Genomic DNA, 9,900 nt, shown 5'->3' on the forward strand with positions numbered 1-9,900 from the left:
TTACTTTGTTTTAGAGACAGGGTCTTGCTATATTGCCCTGCTGGTCTAAAACCCCTGGGCTCAAGCAATCCTCTCACCTTGGCCTCCTGAGTAGCTGGGACTGTAGGTATGCACACTGCACCCAGCTCAGAAGATCATTTTTAAAACAACCAACAAAGATGTACTGCAGACTTAAAATGTGTTCAACAGTGGGTTAGGCCCTTATAAGGAGTAGAGAACAATAGGCACAAGTTCTTCTCTCAAAGAAGCTAATAACTAGAGAAAATTAAAATTAGCATGAACTCCCTGAGCAGACACCAGCTGGGAACAGTGAGAGTGTTAAACATGGCAGGAGGAGAGGAGGAGCTATCTTGAGACTCAACATTGTTTCCATTTCATCTGTAAGTGTTGATGATCCATGAGATAATTGTCAAATAAACTGTAATATTCTTAAAAAAAAAAAAAAAAATAGAGGGCTGGGCGCAGTGGCTCACACCTGTAATCCCAGCACTTTGGGAGGCCCAGGTGGGCTGATTGCCTGAGGTCAGGAGTTCGAGACCAATCTGGCCAACATGGCGAAACCCTGTCTCTACTAAAAATGCAAAAAAATTTGCTGGACATGGTAGTGTGCACCTGTAATCCCAGCTATTCAGGAGGCTGAGGCAGGAGAATTGCTTGAACCAGGTAGGTGGAGGTTGCAGTGAGCTGAGATTGCACCTCTGCACTCCAGCCTGGGCGACAGAGCGAGACTCTGTCTCTCACACACACACACACACACACACACACACACACAAATAGAGATGAGGTCTCACTGTGCTGTCCAAGCTGCTCCTGAACTCCTAGGCTCAAATGATCTTCCTGCCTTGGCCTCCCAAAGTACTGGGATTACAGGTGTGAGCCACCATGCCCGGCTCAACTGTAATATTCCTAAAAAACAACCTAGACAATGAAAGACCATATCTAATTATTATTATTATTGAGATGGGATCTTACTCTGTCACCCAGGCTGGTGTGCAGTGGCACAATCTCGGCTCACTGCAACCTTTGCCTCCCGGGTTCAAGCTACTGTCCTGCCTCAGCCTTTTGAGTAGCTGGGATTACAGGCGCGCACCACCACACCCAGCTAATTTTTGTATTTTTGGTAGAGATGGGGTTTTACCATGTTGGCTAGGCTGGTCTTGAGCTCCTGACCTCAAGTGATCCACCCACCTCACCTTCCCAAAGTGCTGGGATTATAGGTGTGAGCCACCAGGTCCAGTCCATATCTAATTAAATGCTAAACTATGTGGCCCATCTAAATGCTGAGAAGGTCTCCAGGTACCCAAGAGGCTCTAGGTGCTGGAAAAAGTCCAATTCCTACTGGGCTGGGGGCTGAAGGAAGGGTAGGCTTGGCTAGACAAAGCGCATCTGACAGGTAAACAGTTGGAGGCAAGTCAAAGAGATTATCTTCTTCAAAATCACTTCCATTTTTGTTGAACTTTAAAGTTTTCAATGAAACTTCATATCTCTAATTTTTTTTTTTATCTTCTCAGCAGGCTTGAACATTTGGCAGAACAGAGATTCCCATTCACAAGGAAAGTGAGAACTGAGAGTATCTGTTAATGTTGTTTATTCAACATCCCTTTTCCCTTTGTCTGCAATTAGAACCCTGGTTTTCCTTGGAAAAGCCTGTCTCTTCACTCTCACACCAACCAGGGTCTAACTCCATCCAAACTCCAGGGTAGGCATAACCAGGCCTGGCCTACCACTGGCCAGGGCTCCAGAAATGGGTATGTGACTCAAGTAGGCCAATGAGACTCACAGTCAGAACCTTTGCTGAGGCTGGGCATGGTGGCTCACAGCTGTAATCCCAGCACTTTGGGAGGCCGAGGCGGGCGGATCACCTGAGGTCAGGAGTTCGAGACCAGCCTGGCTAACATGGTGAACCCCCGTCTCTACTAAAAATACAAAAATTAGCCAGGCATGGTGGTCCAGGCGCCTGTAGTCTCAGCTACTTGGGAGGCTGAGGCAGGAGAATTGCTTGAACCTGGGGGGCAGAGGTTGCAGTGAGCTGAGATCACGCCATTGTACTCCAGCCTGGGAGACAGGAATGAAACTCTATCTCAAAAAAAACAAAAAAAAAACAAAAAAAGAACCTGGCCGGGTGCGATGGCTCACGCCTGTAATTCCAGCACTTTGGGAGGCCGAGGCAGGCAGATCAGGGGATCGGGAGATTGAGACCATCCTGGCTAATACGGTGAAACCCTGTCTCTACTAAAAATACAAAAAATTAGCTGGGCGTGGTGGCGGGCACCTGTAGTCCCAGCTACTCAGGAGGCTGAGGCAGGAGAATGGCATGAACCCGGGAGGCAGAGCTTGCAGTGAGCCGAGATCGTGCCACTGCACCCCAACCTGGGCAACAAAGCGACAGAGCAAGACTCCATCTCAAAAAAAAAAAAAAAAAAAAAAGAACCTTTGCTGAAACAATGGGGGATGATAACAAAACCAACCCAGAGGAAAACAGCCAAGAGACCATTTCCTGGTGACATGGTTCGGGTCCTTAGATCCAGCTGTGCCTGAAGCTTGAGTTATCCTAAAATTTGTCTGAGATAAGCCATTACGTCTCCTCCTTTACGTCAGCCAGTTTGAATTTGGTTTCTGTTACTTGCTACCAAAAGAGTACTGACTAATTCAGAAAGCTTAAACAATCTATTTGAATTCAGACAGCTAATAAATGACAAAGAGGGGCCTGGAACACAGATTTTATGTTTCTGATCCTGTGCTCTTAGACGAAGTGTAATGGCCAGAGTGAAGGTGGGGTGGAAGAGGCAGTGAGGAGAACGCCAAGGCCAGTGTGATGGGGCCTGACTGAAAAACAGGCTAGGGAAGCTAGAATAGGAAACAGGGAGTCACCAAAGGTGCTTGAACACTTCGTGGTTTGTTTGTTTGTTTTTTTTTTTGGAGATGGGGTTTCGCCATGTTGCCCAGGCAAGTCTCAGACTCCTGAGCTTAAGGGACCCGCCTGCCTTGGCCTCCCAAAGTGCTGGGATTACAGGTGTGAGTCACCACGCCTGGCCATGCTTGAACAATTTAAATGAGACATTTAAAGAAGATAATGAGTACTTCTGTTTCTTTTTTCTTTCTTTTTTTTTGTTTTTGAGACGGAGTCTCACTCTGTCACCCAGGCTGGAGTGCAGTGGCATGATCTCGGCTCATTGCAACCTCTGCCTCCTGGGTTCAAGTGATTCTTCTGCCTCAGTCTCCTAAGTAGCTGGGACTGCAGGCGCGTGCTACTACGCTTGGCTGATTTTTGTACTTTTAGTAGAGATGGGGTTTCACCATATTGGCGAGGCTGGTCTTGAATTCCTGGCTTCATGATCCACCTGCCTCGGCCTCCTAAAGTTCTGGGATTACAGGCGTGAGCCACCGTGCCCAGCCCTTTTTTTTTGAGACGTAGTCTTGCTCTGTCACTCACTGCCTCCCAGGTTCAAGCGATTCTTCTGCCTCAGACTCCTGAATAGCTGGGACTACAGGCGTGTGCCACCACGCCCAGCTAATTTTTTGTATTTTTTTAGTAGAGACGGGGGTTCACCATGTTGGTCAGGCTGGTCTTGAACTCCTGACCTTGTGATCCACCTGCCTTGGCCTCCCAAACTGCTGGGGTTACAGGAGTGAGTCACTGCGCCCAGCCTTGTGTTCTGTTTCTTAACATGGGGGATGGTTTTAGCTCCCCACATACATTCATTCTAAATTATGCTGATATGTTTTGTATGTACTTCTGAATACATACATGATGTAATTTATCATTTTTTTTTTTTGAGACAGAGTTTCATTCTGTCACGCAGGCTGGAGCGCAATGATGTGATCCTGGCTCATTGGAACCTCCATATCCCTGGCTCAAGCAATCCTCCCACCTCAGTCTCCTGAGTAGATGGGACTACAGCTGTAACCACACCCAGTTAACTTTTGTATATGTATATATTTTTTGTTTGAGATGAGGTTTCGCCATGTTGCCCAGGCTAGTCCACCTCAGCCTCCCAAAGTCCTGGGATTACAGGCATGAGCCACTGCGCCCAACCATTCATATTATTATTATTATTATTAATTTAATTTAATTAATTAATTTACTTATTTATTGAGACGGAGTCTCACTCTGTTCACTCTGTCGCCAGGCTGGAGTGCAGTGGCGCAGTCTCAGCTCAGTGCAACCTCCACCTCCTGGGTTCAAGTGATTCTCCTGCTTCAGCCTCCTGAATAGCTGGGACTACAGGCACCCGCCACCACGCCCGGCTAATTTTTGTATCTGTAGTAGAGACGGGGTTTCACCATGTTGGCCAGGATGGTCTCAATCTCTTGACCTCGTGATCCACCCACCTCAGCCTCCCAAAGCGCTGGGATTACAGGCGCGAGCCACCGCACCCAGCCATTTATATTTTTTTGAGACAGAGTTGTGCTCTTGTTGTCCAGGCAGGACAGGGTTTCACCTGGGTGTAGAGACAGGGTTTCACCATGTTACCAGGCTGGTCTTGAACTCCTGACCTCAGGCAATCTGCATACCTTGGCCTTCCAAAGCACGGGGATTACAGGGGTGAGCCACCGCACCCGGCCTATTATTATTTTTTTACCCTTATACATAGGTAGGGTTGGTTGGTTGTCATTTATAATTTTTAAAAAGAAAAAAGAAAATAAATGATGTAGTGGTGGTGATCTGCTGAATGGGATGGAGAAGAGAGACCCTGGAGTCAGATGTGGAAAGGAAGCTGGTGCTGAGATGAGAGCTTGGGCTGAAGAAGGTATGGAGTGGGACAGTGGGAACTGTCGGGGAGGGGGATGGGAAGGTAAGAGGCGCCTCACAGAGAACGGGAACAAGGATGTGAGGAAAATGTAACTCCAAATGCTGGTGATGGTGACAGGAACAGGGTAATTGGGAGTGAGAGGCCGGTCTAGGGTAGGGGTATTAAGGTGGGTGGTGGCTACATTTTGAATTTGTTCAAATCAAATCAAGTCCAAGCTGTGAGTCTGGCATCATCTGGTTGGAAGCAGCAGAAGCCTACTCATGCTAGCTCAAGATGGGGAACTGGAAAGTCCAAACCGGAAGCTCCTCCCTCTGTAACTTCAGGGCACGTGGTCTTCCTTCTGTTCTTCTCTGCATCTGTTTCTTCTGCTTCCGTGTAGGGAGGGCAGACCTGGCAGAAGCTGGAGTGCCCTGAGAATCCCGTGGGGCAGGAAGCTGCTGAGCAGGGCATGCCAGCTGGACAGGGCATCCAAAGAGTCTCCAGGCCATGAACTGGGTGAAGGAGGACCCCGGTCACCCCAGGCCTGGGGTCAGCAAGGCGTAGGATCTGTGTTCAAGGATAGCAAAAGAAGAGACTGATTTTCATTTGGGAAGGGGAAACAACAAGGTGAAGTTCAGAGAATGAGCAATGCCGGATGAGGATGACAGAAGGCCTTACTGGCCAATGGCATTCTCTTTGGGGTTCCTCCTTTCAGGCTCAAACAGGCTGTGCCATCCTCTCCACTGCCCTGGCCCCTCCAGACTCCTTTTCCTCACTCCAAACTCCTTAAAAGCCGCCCGTGCCCCCTAGCTCACCTCCTATACACTCCTCCATCGTCAACACCAGGCCCACCCTGCCGACACACCTTAGAAACGGGTTAGCAGTGTCTCCAAGGATTTTCTTGTTGCTATAGCCAGGCAACAGATACTCTTCAGTTGTAATCTTATTTCATTCATTCATTGTTCATTCATTCATTTACATCAACAAATATTTGTTAGGTCCCGACTACTTATTGTATCCCCAATACTGGGGATACAATATTGAACAAGTTTGATGAGTTAAAGATTCTCTGTAAAGGCAGCATCTACTTCTCCTACCCAAGGCGCCACACACATGCACATGCATGCAAGCATATATGTTCACTTTTTCTGTTAACATCCTCCCCAAAGCCTCTGACTTGGGGCCCAGCTGCCAGGCATGCGATCTGTGTGGGACACAGACAAATGGGAAGGAAGTTGGGCTGGAAGCCAAAGGAAACTGGGGAGGAAAGGGGGCAGACAGCCCAGAAGGGGCACCCCAGGACGTGCTTATTTGCTAGTGGCCCAGGGAGTGCATAACTCTGAATGGGAAGCACCCAGTGGAGAAGGGCACCCTGCCAGGGTCTCAGGTTCTGGGCCACTTCAGGCAGTTCTTGAGCCAAGGCCCTTCCCAAAGGGTGAGAGAGGACCCCAGGGGCCTGGTGCCAGCCTTTCCAGGGGCAAGCAGCCCCAGGAACATGCCTGTCACCTCATCCTCCTTTTCTGAGTCCTTGGCTTTGATCCTGGAGCATGCCACTCCCAGGACTACTCCTGGAAAGGGGAGTCTCTGAGCAGGTCCCCGGATTCTGGGCAAAACACTGGCCTCCTACAGTGTAAGGAGCCAACCAGTCAGGGCTCCAGCTGGCTGAACGCCCACGGGTTCTGGCAATAGAAGGTCCCAGAGTCTTGCTTTCTTTCTTTCCTAGGGAATTATATAACATAAGTGAACAATAAAGAGGAAAAGGAGAAAGAATAGGGGAAAAGGAGAAGAGAAGAAAGAGTGGGAAAGGAAGAAGGAGGTGGAGGAGAGTAGTTTTTTAAAAACATAACCCTGATCGTATCATTTCTCTGCTTAAAACCTTTTGATAATTTCCTGTTGCTCCTTAGATCAGCCCCTCTCCCCCTCCCTCCCTGCCGGTCCGGCCTTACTGGGGTTCCAGGGCCTAGTAGGATATGTTCACACAGGTCTTGTGGGAAATTGCCCCATGGGGTTGCAGCAGCTGAAACAGAGGTAGCACCATAATGGCCCATCATAAGGAGCATGGGGGAACTACAGAAAGGGGGTGGGGGGCTGGGCGTGGTGGCTCACGCCTGTAATCCCAGCATGTGGGGAGGCTGAGGCGGGCAGATCACTTGAGCTTAGGAGTTGGAGACCAGCCTGGCCAACATGGTGAAACCCTGTCTCTACTAAAAATACAAAAATTAGCCAGACGTGGTGGTGCGTGCCTGTAATCCCAGTTACTCAGGAGGCTGAGGTGGGAGGATCATTTGAACCTGGGAGGTGGAGGTTGCAGTGAGCAGAGATTGCACCTCTGCACTCCAGCCTGGGTGACAAGAGTGAGACTCAAAAAAAAAAAAAAAAAAAAAAAGGGAGGGGCGTTCAGTCCCAGCTCTGTGACCTCAGGAGAATCATGTCTCCTCTCTAAGCCTCCTTTTCCTCCCCTGTTCAGTGGTCAAAGAGAACAATCCGGCCCTGCCTACCTTACTGGGTTATTATGAGGCTCAGGGGAGATAAAGAATCTAGAAACCCTTTGTAAATTATCAAATACCGAACAAATAAGGCATTGTTCCTACTACTGAGTATATTACCTTGACAAGTGTTACAGACCTGCCCCTTTCATCTCACAGAGCTTCTCTTTCTAATAACCTTTCGTGTCATTATTGCACCTTAAGCTTTTCAAAGTACTTTTATTCGTATTGTGTCATTTGCTCCTGACACCATCGTTGTGTGGGTGGCTGGGCAGGGCTGCCCCTTGCTGGGCATATAAGGGCACAGGCTCAGAGGGGTAAAGTCACCACAAGTTCCGGACGTCAGAGGTCCAGCATCACGCGGCATATTGTGGCTGAGCCAGGCCTGAGCTCAGGTTTCCTGACTGCAACTGGGGACCTGCTCCCAGCTCTTGGGGCTGCTCTGCTCCCAGCATTGACCAGCTGTTGTTCTGTTTAGATTGTAAACCTTCGGAGCCCACAGACAGGATCTCCTTTAGGGGGATTCACTTCTCCATAGCAGTGAGCATGGTCTTTGGGTGCAGCTAATTCAGAGGACACTTGAGCCTTTGCCAGTGAGACAGGCTTGGGTTGTTTGTTTGTTTGTTTGTTGAGACAGAGTCTCACTCTGTTGTCCAGGTTGGAGTGCAGTGGCACAATCCTAGTTCACTATAACCTCCACCTCCCAGGTTCAAGTGATTCTCATGGCTCAGCCACCCGAGTGGCTGGGATTACAGGTGTGCACCCCCACTCCCAGCTAATTTTTGTATTTTTAGTAGAGATGGGGTTTCGCCATGTTGACCAGGCTGGTCTGGAACTCTTGACCTCAAGTGATCCACCAGCCTTGGCCTCCCAAAGTGCTGAGATTACAGGCGTGAGCCACCACGCCTGGCCCAGGTTTGGGTTTTAAAAATCGACTCAACCCAGGCTCGTGAGTTTGCCAGGCTCCTTTATCACTCCTTGTGATAGTGGTCAGCAAACAGCCAGGTCACAGGTGTTCATTTTGGACCATCTTGGAAGCCTTCCTCCAAGTGTGATTCTAACCATACAGGCTGCAGAATGCCTAAGGACTCCATAAAATTGATGGCTCAATCTCACAGCTACTGAGGGTTAGTGGTATCCAGGGTTAGGGCTAGGCAAGGAAATCCATGGGTGTTCCCTGACCTGGAGTTGCTCACAGTCGGAGAAACAATACCACACATGAGGATAACAGCAAAGAAGATGGTACGAGGGCCCTGGATGAAAGATGCTATGAGCTCTCAGAAATGCAGAGATTGGGGCTGGGCATGGGGCTCACGCCTGTAATCCCGGCACTTTGGGAGGTGGAGGCAGGAGGATCACTTGAGCCCGGGAGCTTGCGATTGCAGTGAGCTGTGATTGCATCACTGCATTCCAGCTTGGGTGACAAGATCGTCCAAAGTCAAAAAAGAAAGAAAAAGAGAGTGCTGGGCGTGATGGCTCACACCTGTAATCCCAGCACTTTGGGAGGCAGAAGCGGAAGGATCACCTGAGGTCGGGAGTTTGAGAGCAGCCTGACCAACATGGAGAAATCCTGTTTCTATTAAAAATACAAAATTAGCTGGGTGTTGTGGCACATGCCTGTAATCCCAACTCGGGAGGCTGAGGCAGGAGAATCGCGGGAGGGAGACGTTGCGGTGAGCCGAGATCGCGCCATTGCACTCCAGCCTGGGCAATGAGAGCAAAACTCCATCTCAGAAAAGGAAAGAAAGAAAGAAAGAAAGAAAAAGACAGAGGGAGAGAGAAAGACAGAAAGAAAGAAAGAAAGAAAGAAGAAAGGAAAGAGGGAAGGAAGGAAGGAAGAGAGAAAGAAAAAAGAAAAGAGAGAGAAAAAGAAAGAGAGACAGAGAAAAAAAAAAAAAGAAAGAGAGACAGAAAGAAAAAGAAAGAGGCCGGGCGCGGTGGCTCACGCCTGTAATCCTGCCGCTTTCGGAGGCCGAGGCGGGTGGATCTCCTGAGGTCAGGAGTTTGAGACCAGCCTGGCCAACAGGGCAAAACCCTGTTTCTACTAAAAATACAAAAATTAGCCAGGCATGGTGGCATGTGTCTGTAGTCCCAGCTACATGGGAGGCTGAGGCCAGAGAATCACTTTAACCCAGGAGGCGGAGGTTGCAGGGGGCTAAGAACACGAAACTGCACTCCAATCTGGGTGACAGAGTGAGACTCCATCTCAAAACAAAAACAAAAAAGGGCTGGGCGCAGTGGCTCACACCTGTAATCCCAGCACTTTGGGAGGCTGAGGTGGGCGGATCACGAGGTCAGGAGATCGAGACCATCCTGGCTAACACGGTGTAACCCTGTCGCTACTAAAAACACAAAAAATTAGCCGGGCATAGTGGCGGGCGCCTGTAGTCCCAGCTACTGGGGAGGCTGAGTTAGGAGAATGGTGTGAGCTTGCAGTGAGCCGGGAGTTGGAGGTTGCAGTGAGCCAAGATCATGCCACTGCACTCCAGCCTGGGCGACAGAGCGAGACTCTGTCTCAAAAAAAAAAAAAAAGACAGAGAAAGGAAGAAAGAAAAATAAGGGAGGGAGGGAAGGAAGGAAGGGAGGGAGGGGGAAAGAGGAAAGAAAGAGAGAGAGAAAGAAAAGCAAGGCAAAGAAAGAGAAAGAAAGAAAGAAAAGAAAAAGAAAGAAAGGAAGGAAAG

Source organism: Gorilla gorilla, chromosome 12, assembly GCF_029281585.2.
Source record: "Gorilla gorilla gorilla isolate KB3781 chromosome 12, NHGRI_mGorGor1-v2.1_pri, whole genome shotgun sequence".
NCBI classification, from domain to species: Eukaryota; Metazoa; Chordata; class Mammalia; order Primates; family Hominidae; genus Gorilla; species Gorilla gorilla.